This window comes from Miniopterus schreibersii, assembly GCF_964146895.1.
Source record: "Miniopterus schreibersii genome assembly, chromosome: 14".
Classification (NCBI taxonomy): Eukaryota; Metazoa; Chordata; class Mammalia; order Chiroptera; family Miniopteridae; genus Miniopterus; species Miniopterus schreibersii.
The window spans coordinates 12,576,143-12,598,108 of NC_138114.1; the positions used below are offsets into that span (position 1 = coordinate 12,576,143).

General features: G+C 56.5%; 1 protein-coding gene across 4 annotated transcripts in view; it reads right to left on the bottom strand.

Moving 5' to 3' along the window:
• Nucleotides 1-19,753, bottom strand: part of ZMIZ1 (zinc finger MIZ-type containing 1) — a 220,876-nt gene extending 201,123 nt beyond the window's left edge. For 2 of the 4 annotated variants that reach the window (XM_081157614.1, XM_081157613.1), the window contains exon 1: nt 19,391-19,751. The gene's annotated coding sequence lies outside the window, so the exon portion shown is untranslated. Of the gene's footprint in view, nt 1-19,390 lie in introns of all 4 variants that reach the window. The other 2 variants (XM_081157616.1, XM_081157615.1) reach the window with 2 other exon arrangements.
• Nucleotides 19,754-21,966: the final 2,213 nt, after the last annotated feature.

Below are 21,966 nucleotides of genomic sequence, written 5' to 3' on the forward strand. Positions count from 1 at the left end.
TGCAGTGCCCCAGGTTACTGCCAGAAGCCTCCCTCCCTGCTGCTTCCGGGCATCGGGAAAAAATTGAGCATCATGCACACTAGACCAGGGAGTCCCTGCCCTTCCTGAGCTTGTTTCTCCATCAGTAAAATGGGAAGTGGGCGAGCTGATGGGCGAGCTGTCTCCCTGGTCCCCACTCTCCTTCTAACCGATCAGGCCTGAAGACACAGCAATAAGGCCAGTGCCCAGAGCAGCGAGAGGGGCTCAGAAGGCAGGCTGGGGAAAGAGGTGGGGTTGTCGATGGCTGCAGAAGGCTTAAAAGCTGGTAAAAGGCTTAATCCTGCATAATGATTTACAAAGTGACACGTAAAATAGATTTACCGTGACAGCTTGAAAGGAGAACCACAGAAATAAAATTACACTCAGGCTCATCCTGTCTTTCTACAACCTGCCCCCCCTCCCTTCCGAAAACCAGGGACTCATGTGTGCAGGTGGCTGGGGTGGGATTGGGGGAGTGGGAGAGGGACAGAGGAGGAGAAAGGGCTGGACTCTGTCCTGGGAATAGCCAGTTGGTTCCCCATTCCAGGTGCATCTGCGGGGGTGATGCTCCCAGCAGCCCCTCAAAGTCAGGGGTTATCGCCATTTACAGATGGAGGACACATCTGGCTGACATGCCCTGCATGGGATTCCACCTTTGGGAAGCATGCGGCAGGCACCCCAATGGCCCACAGGGTCCGGCACCCCCAATTTCTACCTGACTCTCCTCTGCAGGTCTAGGTTTTCAGGGCCCAGGGAGAGGGGTCCGCTGCTTCCCTTTGAGTGAGGCAGGGACTCCAACAGCACTGGGCTGAAACCAGCTGAGAGGAAATCAGAGAAGACAAGAAACCCTCGGGCAAGTTCATCTCGGGGAAAGAAAGTGAACGATGCTCCTGCCCGTAGTGCTGGGCCTACAGGTGGCATCTCCAATTCCGTCAGCGCTGTGGCCTTCATTCTGTGCTTACACAGTGCCCAGGGAACACTGCCCTCCGCTGAGGCGGGGGGCGGAGGGTGCGACATGCCCATGTCTAGCTGTGGCCCAGCGAAAGCCTCCTCGGCAGCTATGAACCCCACCAGCTGCTCCAGGCTCTGCGGCTGCTGTCTACCAGCCCCAGGGCAGCACTGGCCTGGGCACCTGTGCTCTTCAGCCAGAAGAAGGGCTGGTAAATATGCCCACAGGCTTACTCATCTGTACCAACGGGCACGCGTTTAAAAAGAAAAATCAAGAAGGGGTCCGGTGTAGAAAGAAAGCGACCAAATTCCCTCCCTTAGTAGGGGTGGGGCCTGAAGCAGCTCCATCTCTCTGAGCTCCAGCTTCCTCCTGGTTAAAATGGGGTAACAACACCCACTTCTGAGGCTGCTGTAACAACCCTGAGATGCCAGAGAACCCTGCCTGGTGCATCGTGGGTGTTCCCAAGGTCGTGAGCTTTGCCTCAGATGATGGGGACTGAGACACATCTGCAGTGGGGACAGCTAGGATAGTTCTGGTCTCAGTCATGGCTTAGCAAAGTCCCCTTCCCCTGGCTGGTCTACTCCCCCCAGGTCCTAGGAAGCTGCACAGTTAGGGTGGAGACAAGATCATCAGGAATGAGCAGGACGGCAGGCGGGCAGGCAGGCGCAGGGACCTCCAAGCCTCGTGCAGCCTCTGCTCTGCTTCTAGCAAAAACAGGAGGCGTGAGACCCAGGCAAAGTCTGTGGACTCTCAAGCATCCCTCCTTGTCACCCGCTGGCCGACACCTGGCAACTCCCAGCTCAGTGAAATGCCATCCTGAGCCTCTAACCGATACAGCACAAGGATGTGCCTAGGCAGGTCTAAACACCCATGTTTACCCAAGAAGAAGGGGGGCCCTCCCTTCCCCTGTCCCCCAGCACCATGGCAAGCTGGAGCCTATTTGCCTGCAGACTCACGGGGTGCGTAGGCCGCATATACGAGGCTCCAGCCCCGGCCCTGCCCAGCTCAGGGAGTCTTGCTCAAGAGGCTCTGAGCTCTGGCCAGGCTCTTGCTACTGAACCAATTCTCCTAGGAAGCCAACCTGAGGAGGGCAGCAACATGGGCACAGCAGACACGCAGGTGCCCTCAGACCTCGGCAGCTTCGGGCAAAACAACCCAGGCTAGGAGGTGCTCCTGGGACCCAGGCCTGGCCCAAACACTGCTCTGGCTGTAATTGGAAAGGGGAGGGCAAAAGGGACCAAGGGCTCAAATCGTGTACACAAGCATCTGAGTCTGGGGCTGAAGTTATTCAATTCTTCCTCAAAGTGTGCAAGTCACTTCCAAGGTACCCACCGAGAGTATAAAGATAGGTAGATGATGGATGGATGGGTGGACGGGTGGATGGATGGATAGATTTCCAAATCACAAAACCTACCAGCTCAATGTAAAGTGTAGGTGTCACTTATTCATCCACCTATTTAGCAAGCATTTTGGAGTGTTTGCTGGATGCCAAATGTGGTGGCTGGGATGCCCTGAAGGTAGCTGCGACCCTATCAGATGAGGGCTTCAAACAGTTCTGAAAACAGTGCTGGCAGAGCTGGGCAAAGGCAGGAACCACTCTGGATGGTGCACAAGGGTAAGCCAATGCTTGAGCAGGGCTTTGCAGTATGCCTAGGAGTTCACCAGGCAGACAGAGCAGAGAACAGAATGTGCAAAGCACAAACTGAAAGTTCAGCTGGGGCCAGAGAACGAAGGGCTCTGAGCGCCAGGCTGTAGGTGGTAGGAAGCCACGAGGGCGTTTTAAGTAGAGCAGAGGAGGTAACAGGATCAGAGCTGCTTTTCATTAAGGTCACACTGGTGGCCAAGTAGAGGGAGGATAGGAGAGGGGAGGACATAGCATGGGGTGGAGAGAAGGGGTGGCTCAGAAAACATTCGGAAGGTGGAGTCTAGAAGTGTCAGTTCCCTGACTACATACTCCCACAGGCCAGGCTCTGGCAGGGCAGTGGGGACATGGACACCCAATGTCACAGGCTGCAGTTCTGGGGAACAGTCAAGAGGGACTCTCAAGTTTCAGTTGGGGCAGTGGGCCAGTGGCAGTCCTGCTCCCAGTCCTTACAGTGGATTTGTAAGAATTAGAACAAGGTTACCCTCCCTCAAAACACTTTGCTACCATCCACTAGAAACTTGTATGTACAATGTACGGGGACTACAATGTCAGTACCCCCAGGTTGTACAGAGCGCCACCTACACTATCCCACTTGGCGGTCTTAGCAGACACACTGCCACTGAGCAAGCCCTGGGAAAATGGAGTGCCGGGGTTCAGGCAGGAAGAAACGCAGATAAAATCTAATTCACAAAGCTAAAAACACAACAAAGCAGCGAACACGCAGTGCGGAATGCTCACGAACCCTCACTGCCTCTTGGGTATGTGAAATCTGAATCAAACGGGAGGTGGCGTTATTTATAATATGGAATCCACAGAGAAAAAAGTAGCTGCTCAAACCAGGTAAACAAAGGAAATGCACAAACACAAGTCAGAAAGCCCCTGCTTGGAAAGTGGGGGATTGACTAAAAGTAGAGAAAACCAGTTCTGGCCTTAGAGCTTACTAGAAAATTGATTTTTTTAAAAATCCTATATACTGAACGAAACTCCATCCGTGAACACAGCAGAGTGAAGCCCGTGTGCTGAGAAAACTGGGACTGTCTGGACGGCCGAGGGTTTCCATTCCATCGCCAGTGATCAGAGTTTTTAGTGAACAACTTCTCTGCTGCCGTCTGGTACAGGCATGAGACCGAGCTGGCACCTGTGTAGAGGAGACAGTCCGGTGGGGGAGACAGCCTGGGGAGTATAGACAGGGACACCTGAGAGCCCCCAGGAGGAGGCAATGACAAAACCAAGGCGTGCCAATAAGGAGGAGCTGGGAGACTCAGGCCACCATCCACACGATGAAGGCTACAGCCCTGGTGACAGCTGGCAGGCCCTTGTGTAACAAAAACAAGAACTTGGTGAGCAAAGGGGCGGTAGACAACATTCAGTCTAGGGGGGCTGGAGTAGGAAGCCTCAACTAGCCTGGAGGTAAAATTGCTCAAACAGGCTTCGGTGAGAGAATCTTGGCTGGGAAGAGCCTCAATGCTCAGATGGGGAAACTGAGGGCAGAGAGAGCCAGGGCCTTGACAGGGTCAGGAAGCTGATCCGTGTTCCAGATGGGAAGTGACCAGGGCCCCTTCCAGAGCCCAGCGCTGCACAGGGAGCAGAGACAGGAAGGGAAGGCACAGCAGGATGGCCAGCCAGGTCCCTGGCCACTGGGAATCGCTTAGGAACAGAGGGGAGGTACCTCTCACACGCTGAGCCAGATTCCCATTCTTGAAAGGTTCAGGCTTTCATTTCTCGAAAAGACGCTCACAAGGGCATCCTCTGGCTAAGGCCCGTGTTCGCCTCCAGCTGGCAGTCCTAACAAGCATTTTTATTAGGCACACACTGCCTTCTTCAGCCTCCACTCCCAGCAGCCCTGGGAAGGGGCACTCCCACCCATTTTACAGATGAGCAAGCTGACCCAGAGAGCCCCATAGACCCTCTCAACCCAAGTCACTCTCTTTCTGGGCCTGATGGGCAAAGCTAACCACTGCTAAGCGTCACACAGCATTCAGGTAGGGTTTTATCAGGCTGAGGTCTCTGTCCGCTGAGCTCAATGACAGGTACAAATGGCAGGTGGTGGAGACTTGGCTCAGGGCCTGGCCCTATGCTGGGCATCTCGGACCCTTGGTCTCACCAGTCTGAGCCCTGCAGGCTGGTGTGGAGTCCCTAGAACAGCCCTGCCGGGCGCTGCAGGACTCTGGAGGGTGCTGGCAGCCAAGCTGCGGTTTTGTGCTCGGCTAACTCTTGGCTTCTGAGCAATAAAGTGGAGAGAGAAGAGACATGGCAAGAGGCAATGCCCACTCACTCAGCTCCGCTGCCTGTCTCAGGCAGCCTTCGGGGCTGAGCAGGCAGGGGGCAGAGTCCAGCAGAGACAAGGCCCACCGTACAAACACTGGCTCCGGCCACCTTCAAGGTGAGGGAAGGAGAGTCCCAGGGGTTTGTGCAGGTTCAGACCAGAGCAAGCTGGCCTGGCTTCTCCCCCAACCCACCTTTCTTCTCTCCCTGCTACCACCCTGGGAAGCAGGACTCCCTCTTTGTGCCTCTGCAAGTCACAAGAATGCCAGTTCAGTTATCAAGGGCTGCCTGGCTGCTGAAACTCCGGGGTTCTGGAGTCGCCTGACTCAGGAAGTACCTTCTTGCAGGAGAGATGAACAAAATGGGGAATTGGGAGGCACAAAGAAGGCAGAGGGCTTGCCTATGGTTATGCAGAAGGTTTAGAGACACAGGGATATGGGATGTTAGAGCTGGAAATGACCTTAGAGAGCCAAGTAATCCCAATGACCCCATGTTAATAATGGGTAAACTGAGGCCCAGAGACGGCAAGAGACCTGCTTAAGATGACTCTGAATCAATAAGAACTCTAGGATTGTCATCCTTGGTTTATCCCATTGGGCCAAGACAGAGCTGCCCTCCGTGACCCCAACCTCAAAAGTTAGGGAAGTTGCAGCACTTCCTTGTTTCCATAGTAACTAGCCACTGCTCCAGGAATACACTAAATGTTTTTGTTCCCTCCTCTGTGCTGGCCCTGGGCCAGGCTGTGCGGACACAGAGAGGAAAGAAAGAGGGGGTGTGAAGGGAGGCACAGACCAAGCCTTCGTTCCGGTCAATTCCAAGCAGTGGAGGACAAGAGGGAGAGAAACCAAAGACTTTTCAGTGGAGGAGGAAATCCCCAGTGTCTGAGAGGCAGAGAAGAGAGTTCAGGGCTGGCAGCTTTTGAGCTGGGCTCTTAGGGATATATAGGAGTTAACCAGATAAAATTATGGGGGTGAAGGAATCGACAAAGGCCAAGGCTCCAGGGATTGAGAAAACAACAGTGCACGAAGTAGAGGCTATGAAAGTGGAGATGAATGGAAGACTTACAATGGAGACCAAATGCAGAAAGGCACAATGACAAGAGTAGGAAGAACGCCTCAGCACGCCTCTATTTATCCAACTGTTAAACAGGCATCTTATGACAGAGTAGCTTATGGCTAGATGGGAGGTGACAGGCATACAAGGAAAAGCCCTTGGACCCACAGGACTTGGAGACCTGGGCCAGCTCTCCAACCCTAACTGCTCAGCCTGCTTTGTGGAGGTAGACGGCACTCACAGTGGGCTTCTGGGCATAACCTTGGTCAACCTTCAAAATACATCCAGGATCTGATCACCAACACCCTCATCTGGGTTACTACAAAAGCTGCCCAGCTGGTTCCTTGTTTCCACCCTTGTCCCCTACAGCCTATTCTCAGCTCACTAGCCAGAGGGACCTTCTTAGAGGGCACATCTTGGTCCTTTAATTCAAATCCTCCAGTGGCTTCCAAATTACTGAGCATGAAGTCAGAAACTCTTCCCGTGCTCCATAAGGCCCTCTGTGACCTGGTCGCTGACCACCTTGCTCACTTCCTCTCCTAACTTCCTCCCTGTCCCCTTCCATCCAGCTACACTAGCCTCCTGGCCTTTCTTAGAGCATGTCAGGCATGATCTGGCCACTGGACCTTTGTACATGCTGTGCTCTCTGCTTGAAGTGTTCTCCCAAATGTTCACAGATTCACCCCCTTACCTTCCTGAAGTATCTATATGTTCAAAAGCTGCCTCTTCAGAGAAGCCTCCCTAATCACTCCATCTAAAGAAGCCCAATATGCCACCCATTTCCCTATATCACCTTATCCTGACTTATTTTTCTTTAAAACATACATTAAGTTGTAGAGTTACTATCTGTCTCACCTATGAGAATATAAGCAGGGCTTCTGTATGCCATGCAAGTTCACTGTTACAACTCCAGGGCCTGGAATAGTACCTGGCACATAGTAGGTGCAAAGAGAAAACCTTATTCTCAGGCTGGCACCAGGACCCATCGGCCGGAAACATGTGTTGCCCTCCCAGGGCACTGGCCCCCCAGACCTGGAAGGGAAGCAGGGCTTGGCCTGCCCAGTATCCCTGTCCCATACACACTAGGCCCTGGGCAGCCCAAGGAATTGATCTCAGGGAGCATGAGATGGAAGGAGGCCAGGCTGGCTAAGGTGGGAGGAGTTGGTATAATGCTGGCTTTGCAGCCGGCTTCCTTCTCTCTCTGGACCTCAGTTCCCTAACCTGGGAAATGGGGATGAGAAGAGGATTAGAAAAGCTAGTTGCCCAGGTCCCTCCTGCTCCAACAGTCTGGGCATCTTTGGGTCTTCAGAACCCTGGGAGAGGTCACAGCAGATTGAAACCAGGGCCACAGATTCAAGCCATGGTCCCAGGCCAGGGTAACATCCTGCAGCCAACTGGACCAGACATCTGGTCAAGGGGTCTCAGGTGGGCTCCTGGAAATCCTGTTTCCATTCTAGGTGATGGCTGGCAGAGTGCAGGGTAGAACAGTCTGAGCCAGGAGGTAAAGGGGATGCCGTGTCACAGGTCAGGGGCCCCAGGCTTGGAGAGCCAGCTTTCTCATGGGGACCTCAGGGAATACCTGACTGTCCCTGGGCTGAACACTTCTGGTGAGCACAGCCAGAGGCATGAGGCCCAGAAGCTTTGAGAGATGTGGGTAGTAAGTCCCAGGCTAGCCAGGCACCAGGGCGACAGACATGGGGGGACTTCCCTGTGTCTTGCTCCAGCAAAGGATTTCTGTCAAATGACAAGGCAGGGACTGGGCATGGCTGGTGGGTTTTAGCTCCAGCTCTGCTATGGACTTGCCCTGTGACTTTGGGATGGCTTCTGTCCCCTCTGGGGTCAGACTCAGCGGGTAAATGAGAGAGTTGGCCTGGGCGATCTCCAAAGCCTTTCTGTGCTGACATTATCACCACTGCACCAGGTAATTAAACATTCCATTCCTTGCCACTGGGACATTGCGCAGCATGCACAGAGCTGGTCTTCCCTTCTGACTCCTCAGCAGCCCCAGGGGAGACCAGCACCGCCAGTTCAGACTCCAAATCCAGTGCTCTCTGCAGACACCTCAGGTCCCTGGGGCCTCAGGACATTTAGGCAGGATGTTCCCTGACAGAGTGGCAGGGAGAAGAGCTGGGCAGACAGGGGCTAGGTAAGAAGGGGGTGGAGGCAGACAGGGAGGGAGCACTACTCACAGCTCCCTGGTTCCTTCCCAGCAAGGGACCCCAGTACCAGTGGCGGATGGGCATGCTGGGACAAGCTGGGAAGATGCCAGTCTTCTGGAACCATCTGGCATGTCTGGCTCTGCTTGAAGAGCAGATGCTGGGCCACGTTTGTTCCCTGGGACCCCAATGAGCCATTCTTGGGACGTTCTCAGCCTATTTCCATGTTTCACAACCTGAGTTAGACCATTTCCAGGTCAGGCCCAAGGTCTCCAAGCTGACCAGGCTCTTACCAGAGGCAGAGACAATATGGGGACAAAGGAAGGCCACCTCCTCCAGGTAGCCCACTCTGCCCACTTTAGCTTTGCACTCAGCATAGAGAGGAGAAGTCTCTGGGGATATATCCCTGATGTAGACTATGGAAAGGAGTTCCCAAGACCCGAGTTCACCATATTCTGCATGGTCCTGAGATGAGAAGTGTGTGTGTGGGGGGAGTGGCATCCTTCCAGGTTCCATAAAAGTTGGAGGGGTTGCTGGGAGGCAGGGAGCAGCCTGTTCCTGGAAGTGTGCAAACTCACACCAGAAGGTGCTCGGTGGGGATGCTGTGTAACAGGCATCAGATGAGTGGCCACCAAGCTCCCCTGTGGTCTTGAGAATCAAAGATCCCACGAGCACCGGGAATAGTAGTATCTGGAACCACCCTTGGGGGGGGGAACAGGAGGAGTTGGTCTTATGCTGGCCCAGACACCTCTAGGAAGCTGCCTAGGAGGGGAACCATACACCAGGCAGAAAGCTCCAAGAATTCTGGGGCCCACAAGAATGCAACCCCCAAAGCAGCTCCACTCCTTCTGCCTAAAGGGACAGACCCTGCAGATGAAGCACAAGCGAAAATGAAGGTGTCGCCGGGCTGGGGTAGGAGGAACCAGCGTGCTTCTGCAGGGGATAAATCAACACTGAAGTCACAGCTTTAGGGAGCTCCTTTCACAGCCACTGCCCTATCCCAAAACCCAGACAAGAAAAAACACCTGAGGCTTCCTCTCCTTTTCCAGGATCAGAAGGACAGGGAGGTCCTGGAGCTCAGGGGGCTGAGCAAAGCAGAGAGGGTAGTAGCCAAGGAGTCCCCTGCTAGCCACAAAGCCCACCCCTCAGAATCCGGAAAGTCAGAGACATGAGGACTGGGACCCAGGGAGCTAGAGTGACTCATCCTGGTCACACAGGGGGCCTGCCAGCACGGGAACCCAGCTCAGGCCAGAGCTCTCCCCAGGGCCCCGCTGGCTTTCCCTACTAACAGCAGCGTGACACCCCCAGCTAGGGGCTCACATCTGACTCGTACCAGCACCATCGGGTGCTTCTCTGTGTAAATGTCAGTGGGCCCATGGCCCATGAGGAGGAAACATTAACCGGAGCGGGATAAACAGGCAGTTCGGCCAGCAGGGTTGAAATTAGCCTCCTGACACAGAGGAACAGCCCTAAACCAGTCCTGCCCAGCCTTCCTAGAAAAGGGAGGGAGGGGGGACTTCTTCCCTTCACCCTCATCTCCACCTAGCTCTTTTGGGGTGTTTCAGCCTGACACTAGCACATCTCAGAGGACAAGACCGCTGGTTTCAGAAGCGAGGTCAGCCAGCACAGGAGACTCTCCGCTGGGGCCACCCTGACCCTGTGCCAGGTCTGTGTCCCTGTTAGTGACCTTGGTCAGGTCCCTTCCCCTCAGCCTCAGTTTCTTCTCTAGTACACAGCCAGCTGGGTAAGAAGCAGGAGTCACACACACGATGCCTCCGTGGCTCGGGAGGTGACACAAATGAGTTGGAGTGAAAGGTTTGTGGGCAGGAGGTGGGGAGAGATAGCAGGCAGTCCTGCTCCACTCAAGGGCAGGGGTAATTTTAGCTGCTCGGATGCAGGCCAGTGCTCCTACACTGCTCTCAGGCATCCAAACTGATTGAAGGGTCTGAACGCCGCGGACCATCTCGGCAGAAAAGTACACACTTGCAAGGTGCGCACACGAGCTTAGGGGCTCAGGGCCCTACAGGGTGGTTCAAGGCCCTTCCTGCTGACGGTTGGCAAGTCTCTGAGGCCTGTCTCTAGGGAAACGGCAGAGGTGCCACCCCTCTGCCAAGCTGGCCTTGCTTTTGGGACTGCCCAACCACAAACAGATTTGTGGTCTGCTAACAACAAAAGAAACAGAGGCCAGAGAAAGTGAGAGACCTGCAGGCTTGAGGGGGGTAGGTGTCAAGAAGCAGTGCCAAGAAAGCAGGCTGGGGAGGTTTCTGTCCAGCCGGAGCTGTCCTCTGCCTTGCCAGCAAGAGCGGTGCCCCCGGAAGGTGGTTCTTAGGGAGGGAAACCATCCTCTGGACAGCACCACCGATGCCAGAGCTGGAAGGGGCCATCTAGCCTGGCATTTCCCAAGATGTTCCACTGCATAAAACAGGGAGGTGGGAGGAGTGTCCTGGAGTTTGGGAAACACTGGGTGAGGCAAAGGGTGGGCAATTCCCAGGAGTGGGAGGGTGTGACCCACTAACGTTCCTTTTGTGGACTGGTGTTCCTGAGAACCCACTCAGGAAACCTTGATGTCGTCTCAGCTCAGGATTTCAGATGAGGAAACTGAGGCCCTGGAGGGTCCCATGACCGGTCTAAGTTCCCATGGTTAGTTCCAGTTCACAGCGATTCTGCACAATAGTTTATGGTTGACAAGCCCGGTCCCCCCATGCTCTCCTCTGCTCCACAAAGAAAGCGCCTGGGAGGGAGGAAGCATGACTCGCTTTAACTTATAGGTAGGAAAGCGGTCTGGGGAAGGAACCCAGGTATGCAAACCTCCACCTCTGGAAGACCTCACTAAGCTCTCTAGGGGGAATGGGCTTCACAGGCAGACTGAATTAAAATGAATTTGGAATTTGGGGGGGGGGGGCTCTCAGAGATAACCTGCTAGCCCTTTCTGTTACAAAGGGGAAACTGTGGATAATGGGAGGGGCGAGGGGGTGAGGAAGCCTGGATCCCACGCCAGCTTTGGTTGGTCCTGAGGTACCAGGTGGCCTTGGGCAGTCCACCTGACTCAGCCTCCTCATTTTTAAATGGCAGGTAATGCAATGCTAATGGCTGCACCAGGCGTCATGGGAGCAATGGTCATGACAATGACCGAGGCTACCATTCCTTGAGCACCTACTGTATGCCAGGCACTGTCTGTGCTCCATTTTCTCAACCTATGGGGAAGGCAGTATGCTATTTTTATACTATTAGCAAACCTGCTTTGCAGATGTGGAGCCCAAAATTGGAGAAGTTAAATCTAACTTGCCCATAGCCACAGAGATTGCAAAGGGCGAAGCAGATTGAACACAGGCAGTCTAAGAGCCTAAAACAAAATAGCTGCTCAAGAAATTCTGGCTATTGTGATATTGATGGTAGACTTTGGCAAGTTGTCTTAAAGATGTAAACAACAGCCGGAGCCCCAAAGCACGTCAATGGAAACTTCCATCCCTCCTCACCCTGACCACTCAGCCCCGCCCTGGTGAGACACCGGTGGGTGCAGGGAGCTACCTCACTGTGTGAGGAGTTCCCTCCTCTCTCTGGGCTTTGGGTTTCCCCACCTGCAAAACAAGAAGGTTGGGCAGAGATCCTCGAGGGCCCTCCCCACTTGCAAATAACAAGTAAGTTTCAGGACCTGTCCCTAGAGGTCTCTGCGCCCTGTCTGTCCCTCAGCCGGGCTGCTGGCGGGTCAGAGACGGCTGCTGGCAGGTCAGAGACGGCTGCCTTGTTTCCCAGCGTCAGTCAAATTCACCAGGGAGCTGAGTGGGAGTTTGGGCGAGAGCCAGCAGACCTGTGAGGTCCAGGTACCTGGCATCTCCTCCCTCATCCTGTCCTGAGCCCATTGGCTCTTCCTCACATCCTGTCACCTGGGCCTGACGAAGGTGACTCCCAGGGAGCAGCAAGAGGGCTCCTTCTCTGCTTTTCCATCCACAGAGAAAGTGAGGGCAGGAACAAGGCAGCAGGGGCCACTGGCCCTGCAAAGGACAAAAGACAGCACATAGAGGAGTGTGTGGGGTGGGGGGCAGGCGGAAGAAGCCACCCATCTTGGACTAAACAGGCCTGGGTAGATGAGACACCTTGTACCCTCCCTAGAGGGTTTAAGTTTTACTTCCCTCACATCTGCAATGCAACCAACCTACCTTTCAAAAACATGCTGAGATGCTGTGTAGGATCTGGGGGCACTGCTGAAAACTTCCCTTATTTCTTACCCCGAGAGTTCAGAAATGAGCCCAGTCCTCGCAGGTTCAGTGGGCCCTTCCCAAGTCAAAAAGGAAAAGCAGTTTTTGATGAGCTCTGGAGGGTGGCTAACAGGGCTGCGCCTGGCCAACAGGACATGCTCAATAAATGTTTAATGAACTAATGGGCTAAAGAGACGGGGTTCCAGGCCTGGCTCTTTCACTAGCTCGCTGCTGTCCTCGGATATGGCCAGTTGTTTCCATAGTTGGGTGTCTTGGGCTAGGTAACCCCTGTAGCCCCCAATTCTATACTACATGCTTAGGGGTGCAAAACAGAGCCCGGGAGCTTCCGGAGTGGAAGGAGATTTCAAACTTCTTTCCCCAGTGTTCCAGAACAAAGAGGGCAGGATGCAACTTCTGGGTGGGACCCTCCAGGGCAGGGGTAGAAGGCGGCACAGCCATCCACCCCCACCCCCACCTGGCTGGCCACCACAAGTGCCAACCTCTGTGGGTGGATAGAGTTGTTGGGAAATAAGAATGGGGGTAGGACAGGAAAAAAGATGGGAATGGGTGCAATTTCCATTAAAGCCAGACACCAAAAAAATAATTTTGCAAGAGCCACTGAAAAGTACAAAGAAATTATATTTTAACAACCCCCCAATCAGAATAGCTTTGCCATTTTTTGGCAAAGCAATCATTTGCATTAAATTGGACTCTCCAAGAGATCAAGAATCTGGGAGAGACTGGTGGGGGAGAAGGGAGAAAGGCCCCATATCTGGGAGCCCTGGGGGAGGCAGGCGTCTGTTCTCTGTAGACATCCTGGCCAGCAGAGGCTGGAATCCTTGTGGGTCCCGGAATTCGTGTGAGTGAGTGAGTGAGTGTGTGTGTGTGTGTGAGAGAGAGATTGAGAGAGAGAGAGAGAGAGAGAGAGAGAGAGAGAGAATGAATAGGTAATGCCAACTGGGGAGCAGGCTTCATGACAAATGAAGCCCCTGGCCCCTATTTCTGGGGAAAAACATGTCTGGAGGGGAAAACATGTCAATAGCCCCTGGGCAATTCCAGCCCAGCCCTGAAGTCTCCAGGGACAAAGATTACAAAGTCAGACCACTGCAAGTCCCTGATACCCTGCAGCTACCAGCCATCGAGGCCCTGAGCCAGGTAGGCCTCAGTTTCCCCATCTGTCCAGTGAGGGGTTGAAGCGGACAATGTTTAACGGCCAAGCCTGCTGTGACAGTCAGTGATGCTAGGATTCTACAGAAAAGCACACCTACCATCACTCAGGCCCTCACCCCAGAGACTTGGGAAGGGTGTCCCCAGTCCCCAGCCGGCTGTCTAAGCTGGGGTTGGGGCAGAGTGGAGTCCCCACACCGTCTGTCCTCAACAGCCTGCCACAGCTGAAACCTTCAAGTGGTTACAATTACAGCCAGGCTAACAGGATTAGGGGCGCATTGAAATCTAAGAAATCTAATTAGCTCAGACACCCCGGCCTCCCCCAGCATGATCCTGCAGTAACCCCAGCAGCTGGGCCTGACAGGTGGGGCCCAGGGCCCTCCCAGGCTACAGTCATTACCTGTGCAGGTGTGCCAAACTGGGCCAGGCTTCCTGGGGAGGTGCCAGCTCAGCCTGCCCAGCTGCTCCCTGCTCTGTACCCCACCCGATACAGCCCTGTCCTGGAGTGGCACTTAGATGAGCTTTAGAAAAGCAGGCACAGGTCCTGGGCAGCAGGTGGGCTGTTTTGGGGTGCAGAAGGAACCCAAGGGCTCCCACAGGGCAGCTACCCCACAGGGCCTGGGCACTGACTCAGCCAGCGGAGGGGCAGGCTGAGTCAATGTCTGTATCTATAGAAACCACCGCAGCCCAGGGAAGAGCCTTGGGCTGCACAGGAACCTGGGGCCTAGAAACATTTCTGCTTCCTGCTCCAGGGCTGAGGATGGCGGTGAAGGCCATGCACAAACATGTATACCCAGGAAGTCATGGATGGATTTGGGACTCAGAGCAAGCTCAGGGGCACAGCTGCTGGTGAGTGGGAGGAGGGGCAGGTGAAGCCCACCTATTACCTTTTCTGGGCACAGCTCCTCCTCCTTAACCTCAGACTCCCACCCCTATTCTTGTGGTCCACACCAGCCTCTGCATCCAGGTCCTGTCTGGCCGGTAGGCTGGGGAGGCGAGAGCACAGAGTGTTGGCATCTGTAAGGCCTGAAGTTGAGTCCTGGCTTAGTGACAGTCACGTCACCTCTGTGAATCTCGGTTTTCTTCTCCACTAAATGGGGTAATTCCAAATACTAGCTAGCTTACACTGTTGTTATTGGGGTTAATCAAAGTTGGAGAGTGCTTCCAAATCCACCCAGTGCCACACAAAAGCAAGGGGCCGCGGTTATTACTGTCATCGTGCGCCCCATGGCAGGCAGCCAGCTGGTAGTGGTTAATTATTTATTTGGACTGATCTTCCTGCCCTGACTGGACTGTAAACTCCGAAGGAACAGGAACTGTCTTACACACTTCTGGGTCTCTCACTGGCCACGGTCCTCACACCGTGGACTCTCAGGAAATATCTGTGGCATCAATGCTGGGCCCCTGACCAAACCCCACCCCCTGTTATGTATCTCCTTCCTTCTCATCCTGGATCCAACGAGAGAAAGTGCCAAGAGGCGAACCCAGCACACAAAGACAGAGGACAGGGAGCCCCTTGGGCAGACCCGTCCCCACTCCCCACAGGCTGGAAGCAGCACTTGAAGGGTGTCTCCCATCCCACGTCCGTATGGCTCGCTTGGGCAATGGTCTTAAATCTGTGATCATTTAGGAAAAAACAAATCTGTGGTCCGGGGACCCCTGGAACCTCAAGACTAGAGTGAGAGCCAAGAGGGATTGATTTCCAGAAGGTATGCCATGCAGTAGAGCACACTAACAGCCAGAGCTGTCCATTGAAGGCAGAGGCTGCCCATAGGTGGTGAGTGCCCTGTCACGGGGGGCATGCAAGCCAAGGCTAGACAACAAACTGTCAGGGAGGTAGGCTTGGATGGGAAAATAGCATCTGGAAAATGCTTCTAGCACCCCAATCCAACCCCTTTGTGCTCCATCTATTCTGTGCCCAGAGCCTGACAGGCCTTTGGGGGATACACTTCCAGAGCTCTTGTTACATCTGTCTCACCCTCACAGCAACCAAGTGGGTGAGAGGGATTCTGCCATTGGATCCATTTTACAGATGAGGAGACTGAGGCCCAGCAGAGTGGAGCTACTGGCCCAAAGGATCCAGTGAGCTACGATCTCCTGACACCTCTTCCCCATCTCCTCAGGTAATGGGAAGACCCACATAATCACAATAGATTCTGGACTCTTTCCAGAGCCTGTGCCTGGGACTGTTTTTTTTTTTTTTTCCAGCCTCCCTTTATCTTCCCTGAGGGCAGGGCCCAATATCAGAATCATCCCTGGAGTTTACAGCCCAGTCAGGCTCTGCCTCCCTTCATCCTCAGGGCCACAGGGACAAAGAGCCCCTCCCCCCAAGGCGTGGGCTGAGGCCACTGTGTCCTGCTGAGAGGCCAGAGTCGTCACTGGGCAAGACTACAGCGGTGTCCAGGGTAATTGCAGCAGCCTAGCCTTTGTTGTCCACACAAAACCTAAGGAACCTCATAAAGATGAGGCAGTGATAGGAGCCAGGCAAAGGCCCTCGGGAGCAAAGTTATGAATGAAAACGTATGGGACCCAGTCATAGCCTGGCAGGCCCTGCTTCCTGGTTCCGTGACAGAGTGCCCAGAGAAGCTTCCGGAAATTAACTTGTTGGTTCCAGAATTGCTTACAGCAACATCTCTCCCTGGGGCTGGGGTCACAGCTGCCTCTTGGACCCTGGCCAAGGCCAGAGAACTTAGTATCAGCAGCTTCACACTGGGGTACTCTTGTGACAAAACTCTCAGGACACAGCAGGCCTCAAAGTGTCTTCCTCCCTTGTCCACCTTCTATCTCTGTCAATCAGGAAAAAAGTGAAGTCTGCAGCTCTTCTGAGTCAGGTCCTTCCCTCCGCAATTTTCCAGGGTGAGTTGACAATGGACACTTGTCCAGTTGGGGCCCATCTCCGGGTACTAGGAATGGAGATAATGTTGTGTGACTTTCACTAGGGAAGTGAGGGGGGGGGGGCGCTATGTTTCTGTGGCCAACCCCACAGTCTCTGGACCTTTCTTCACTTTTCTCCTGGCTGTGAAGAGGTCAATCCGCCATCCCTTTCCTTAGGGGGAAAAAGGGACATTTTGTCCCCACAAATAAGCCAGAAGCCAGCAGTCCTTTTCTGCATAGACAGGGTTAGTTACCAAAATCTCCCATAAGTACAGCAGTTTCTTATTCCCAACTCTTCTCTGTGAGCCATATGCTGAGTACCTCAAAACTCAATCCAAAATCCATTTAAAACTTTTGAAATCTCCCTCCCTCAACTCCCCCCAAGTCACTGCCACCAACTCTCAAAAGTCTAAAGTTTGGAGATTTACATGTGAAAACAGCATTTCATAACCTCGTGACTTGGGACAAGGAGATGCTTCTGTCCTTTTGGGAAAAACAAAACCCAACCAAAATCATAAAACTCAGAAGAAAACACCATCTCCCTCCAAATGCATTCCCTTGGCCCCAAAGTCACACGTGCTCTGTGGCAGATACAGCTTTCAATGTGTCTTTTGTTTGATGCTGGTGTTTCAACATCCTCAACTTGAAGAAAGAAAGGTCAGCACAAGGCTTGAGGCATTCACAAACCACACCACCAGGGCCAGGCAGCAAGCGAGCGAGGGGCCAGGAATTCCCCCCACTCTGGACCTCCCCCGAAAGCAGCCAGGACAGAGAAAGTTATGGGCTTGTTCCCTCTTCCAAACTTCCCAGATAGCTTACAAGCGACTTTTAAACTCCCGGAACCATACAAACACCAGCGAAGGCAAGTTGGAGTTCATCACCAACCAAGCTGCCCATTCTGCAGCCACAGCGCCTGCCTCTCTCTCCACCTTAAAAAAAAACAAAAATAAGCAAAGCCAGGCACCTCTGGGAACAGCCTCTGGCCTCCTGCCCTGACCTGTGTAACCAGCCTGTCCTCACACCCACAGGGAGGAGGAGACAGCACTGGTTAGCCCTCTGGTCCACCAGGCCCTGTCCCCGGGTTGCAGCAGAGAGGCAAACTGTTGCTCAAGAAAGTCCTCCAGAAAACCCTTGGCACCAAACGCAGCTCCGGGTGGCTCCTACCCAGCACCAAGCCAGTGGCTTCCGTTGGAGGCGCTTCCCACTGCCCTTTTAAATCTGTGGCGTTGGTCTCCCTCTCCCATGCCCTGGGCAGTCCACCCAGGGGGCTCCAAATGACCACGGCAGAGCAGGGAGGAGGAAAAGGCTGGCGGAGCAGTGCCCTCAGCCTGCCAGCCCAGCCGCCAGCTTCTTGGAGGACCTCTGAGAGAACATTTGTTTGGGCTGCCAAGTTAAATCTTCCTCCCTCATGTCAGGGCATTGGAAAAGCAGTCAGGGGAGAGGAGAAGGGGGAGAGCGGGGGAAGGAGCAGCGGGAGGGAGGGAAGAAGGGAGGCGGGCGAGCAAGCTCTTGGAGCCCCAGCTCTCCGGCACTGCCGGCCCTGGAAGCTGGCGGCTCCGCGGCGGGCGCAGCCGGCACTCCGGACGCCCAAACAGGGGCCGAGCTGCCAGGCCTCCGGGGTCCCGCACCTGGTGCCAGGCGCCCTGGGCCCGCGCCCGGGGAGTGGCCCTCGCTCCGTGTTCCGCTGGAGGGGCGAGGTGGTAAGGGAAGCGGAGGAAGAAAAAGTTTTCGGCAGGTAGAGGGGGAGGGCCGGGCGGCCCCGCCGTGGGGCTGTCCCTCGGGGAAGGGTGGGGGGCCCGGGCCGGCCGCCCTGGCGCGCTCCCGCCCGGGTTGTTTACATTCCTGGAGTGTCTTTTAAACCCGGGGCTGAGGCCGGCTCCCGGCCTTCTCCGGCGGCTCCGGGGCAGTCTCCCGTGAAAATCTGCTGGCGCACAATGGCTGGGAAGGCGGCCGCCCCTCGCCCGCGCCCCCGCTGCTCCGGGGCGGAGAGCCTGCCCTGCGCACCCGGCCCTCTCCCCACCCGGCTGGCTTCCTGGACAGATGTCCTCGGCGAGGGGGCGACGCGCGCCCGCTGTCCGCGCCCCAGACGCCGAGGCCGCGCTCCCCACTGCTTTCTCCCCAGCCTAGACGCCAGGAATGTGAAACAAGCTTCCAGAGCCCGCCCCCCAACCCTGCTCCAGCTCCGGCCCCCCAACCTCCGCCCGGGCTGGCCTCCCACTCCCCGGGGGCCGCCGCCGCCGCCGCCGGAGACGAAGAGGAAGAAAGAACACGGGGAAATTACTTTCGTATTTGCAACGCGCGCGCGCGCACACACACGCACATCTTCCCTACGGGCACCCCTCCTGGCCGGGGCAGCCCGGACCAGGCGTTGCCCTTAATGCCCCTCCGGTTTCTAAAGACCTACAGGAAGCCCCTACACACACCCCTTGGCGATCCCCGCTCGTACCGTGCGCCTTGTCTCCCCGGGCAATTCACACACAAACAACTTAACCGCGCCCCCACCACCCATTTACAAAAGTGTGTGTTTTCCCTGGAAATCCGGATGCACAACTTAACACCACTACCCCTTGCCACCCCGAAATCCGGCGCCGTCCCTAGCGGTTCTCGTACACACAGGCTCAATACTTCGCGTCTTCCCAAAGGAGGCGAGGGAGACGGAGGATCCGATCCTTTCCTCCCTTCCTCCCTCCCCGAACCCCGGTCCAGCCCGGCCCCCGGTGTACAGAACGGAGGCTGGAGGCGCACCGGCAGGAGGCGGGCACCAGGTCGGCATGCGCACAACCGTACTCAAGCCGCGTACACCCGAGGAGCCCCGGCTCCCGCGCTCAGTCCCAGCCGGCTCCGCACAGCCCGGTGTTTGCCGGTCGCTTGGGCCTCGGCCCCCGGCCGCCACGGGGAGCGCAGCGGAGCCCGGTTGCGGGCCACTCGCCCTGCTCGCCTGGTCCCAGCGGACCCTTCAACGGAAAAGCCCCAAGCACCCAGCGCCCCACGCTCGCGCCCCAAGAGTCCACGGGGAGCGGGAGGAAGGCCGGGGCCAGCGGGCGCCCTGATCTGGCTTCAAACTTACCAGGCACTGCGAGCGCCGCTGCCGCCGCTGGAGGACGCGCCGCCGCCGCCGCTGCCGCTGCCGCCGCCGCCGCCGCGGGCGGGCAGGGCCGGCTCGGGCCGGGAGGAGCACTGCGAGGGCGCCGAGATCGGCTCCTCTCCGGTTCCCGTTCGGCTCGAACCGGGGCTGGGGTCACCGCGCTGCGCCGGCGCTGCTCACTAGCTCGGCCGCCCGATCGCTGGTCGCCCGCCCGCCCGCCGCCCGGCCGCTCGCTCTCCCGGTCGCCCGCCGCCGCTCGCTTTTTTAATGTCCACAGACAGTGAAAAGGAACTCGGCGTTAGGGGGTGAGTAAGTGAATCAACTCGCCCGGAGCCGAGCAAGTTGAAGTGTCAGATTACATTGGCTATTCTATTTCCAAAGGGCCCCGCGCCGCCGGCCGCCCGCAAAAGCCGGCGCGGATTCCCAGACGGAGCGGAGCGCGGAGCCTCCGCAGCCGCCTCCGGCGCTCGGCTCGGCTCTGCTCTGCTCGCGCGCTCTCTGCGCTCTCGCCGCCCTTTCCCTTTCCTTTCCCCCCACTTTCTTTCCCTCGCCTCTCCTTTCCCTTCCTTTGCTTGCTTTCTTACCCGCTCCTCAGTCCGAGCCCTCTTCAAGCTTTTCCCCTCTCTGGCTCTGAAGGGCTTCGCGTGACACCCTCCCACCCCCACCTCTCACCTCCTTCCTCCCTCCTCCCACCACTACTCCCTGGCCGCCCCCAGCTCCACCCCAGCAACTTTGGAGTAGGAGAGAAATGCTGAGCTTTGGAAGGGACCACGTTGGGAAGGGGGCTAAAATCACCCGGTTCACTGGAGTGTCCCCCTTCACTCGCACGACCCCGACTGGAATGCACACCCGGCTGCTAATGCGGTCAGGTCCCCGAATTGGGGGTGAGCGAGTTGCTAACAAGATCGCCAACGCTTTCCCTTGGAGAGGGCTTTGGGGTTCTTCCCAAAGCCCGGGGACTGGCAGGTGGGGCGAGCAGAGGACACCTCACCACCACCACCAAGGGCGAAGTTGGGGGAGGCTGGAGCGCGGCACTCCGACGGCTGAAAGGAGCGGTGCGCAGGGTCTGTCTCGTGCACTCTTCGCACCCGGATGAGTGTGGATTGCCCGAAGGCCCCAGGGAGTGTACGCGCGGGCGGGGTGGGGGCGTCAGGACCCGGGCCCAGCCCTGCGTCCCTAGCTGGCACTGCCCGGGAGGCCGGTGGGACCTCAGAGAGCGATGACACTCACAAAGCGCTGTTGGGTGCTCCGACTCGAGGCATTCCCCCCGCAGACCCGCCCCTGAGAGCATCCAAGTGCGCGCCCACCTTGGCACACGTCCACTGCCACTCACACGGAAACTCCTACACAAATGGCACACACATTGGCGCCCACGCTCAGTATTACAAACACGCTTCCTCGGGCATACACACACGCAAACACGTACACTTTCCTTCACAAATGTGCGTGTGCACGGCCATAGCAAGCACCCCCACAGACGCACTCAATTGTACACGTACACGCACATCGGTGCACAGCCCTACATACACTCAAGAAACAAAACACGAAACAGTACCCTGTGCGCTAAATCCTCACGTTCACGTACACAAACATGTTCCTCCTCCCTTCCTCTTCCACACCCCTTCCTCAAGTCCACCACTCATGATTTGCAGCACCCTCAGTCCCAAATCATAATCAGCACTCGAGCAGCCCAGGTTGGACACAGACACACACACGCTCTCGCGCCCGCACGCGCTGCTTTCCCCACGCAGGCGGGGGAGGCTTCGGCCCCGCGCCCCGTGCGGATTCCAGGTGTGGCGGCGGCTCCGCTCTCCATGTTTTGCAGTCCGCCGCGGTGTTGGAGGCGAGGCGAGGAAGGGAGCTGGAATAACAAAGGCAAGTTGGGGAGAGCGCAAGGGGGCGCAGCCCCGGCCGGGCCGCGGGGGGAGCCCTGCTTGGCCCGGGCTTGGGAGGCTACAGGGTCTCGAGCGCCAGAAGCTGGAGGTGGGGGGTAAGGGAGAGTGGGGGTCGAGGGGCGGGGCCGCTGCGTGACGTCAGAGAACAATGACTCCGCCGGGGGCGGCCGCCGGGAGGCCGCGGGGCGGGGGTCTCCCGCCGGGCCTGAGACGGGCGGAAGATGTCCCGGCTTGGCCAGGGCCAGCGCCTGACGGACCAGGCCCGCTTGGGAGTGCGGACGTGCCACGAAGACTCGGGAATCGACCCCGGCCTCCTGGGCAGTGATCAGCACGAACCCTGGGCCAATGCGGGGAGCAGGCCGGAGTACCCTCCTCACCCCCATTTTAGACATCTTTCAGAAAGCTGCTCTGACCTCCGCTTGAACTCCTTCAGGGCCGGCGAGATCACCCCTTTCGCCGCCGAGGGAGAGGAGGCAAAATGAATTTGCCAGCCCTGAATTCATTCTCAAAGCTGCACTCGTCTGACAGCCGGCGAACTCAGCCCGGATTCCTGAGGGCTCAGAGGACTGCAGCGCAGGTCCACGGGGGCGCGGGGGGCGTGGGGATCCGGGAGCCTGCCTGATTTTCCCAGGGGAAGCTCTGCCTCCCTGTGCCTTTCGGTGC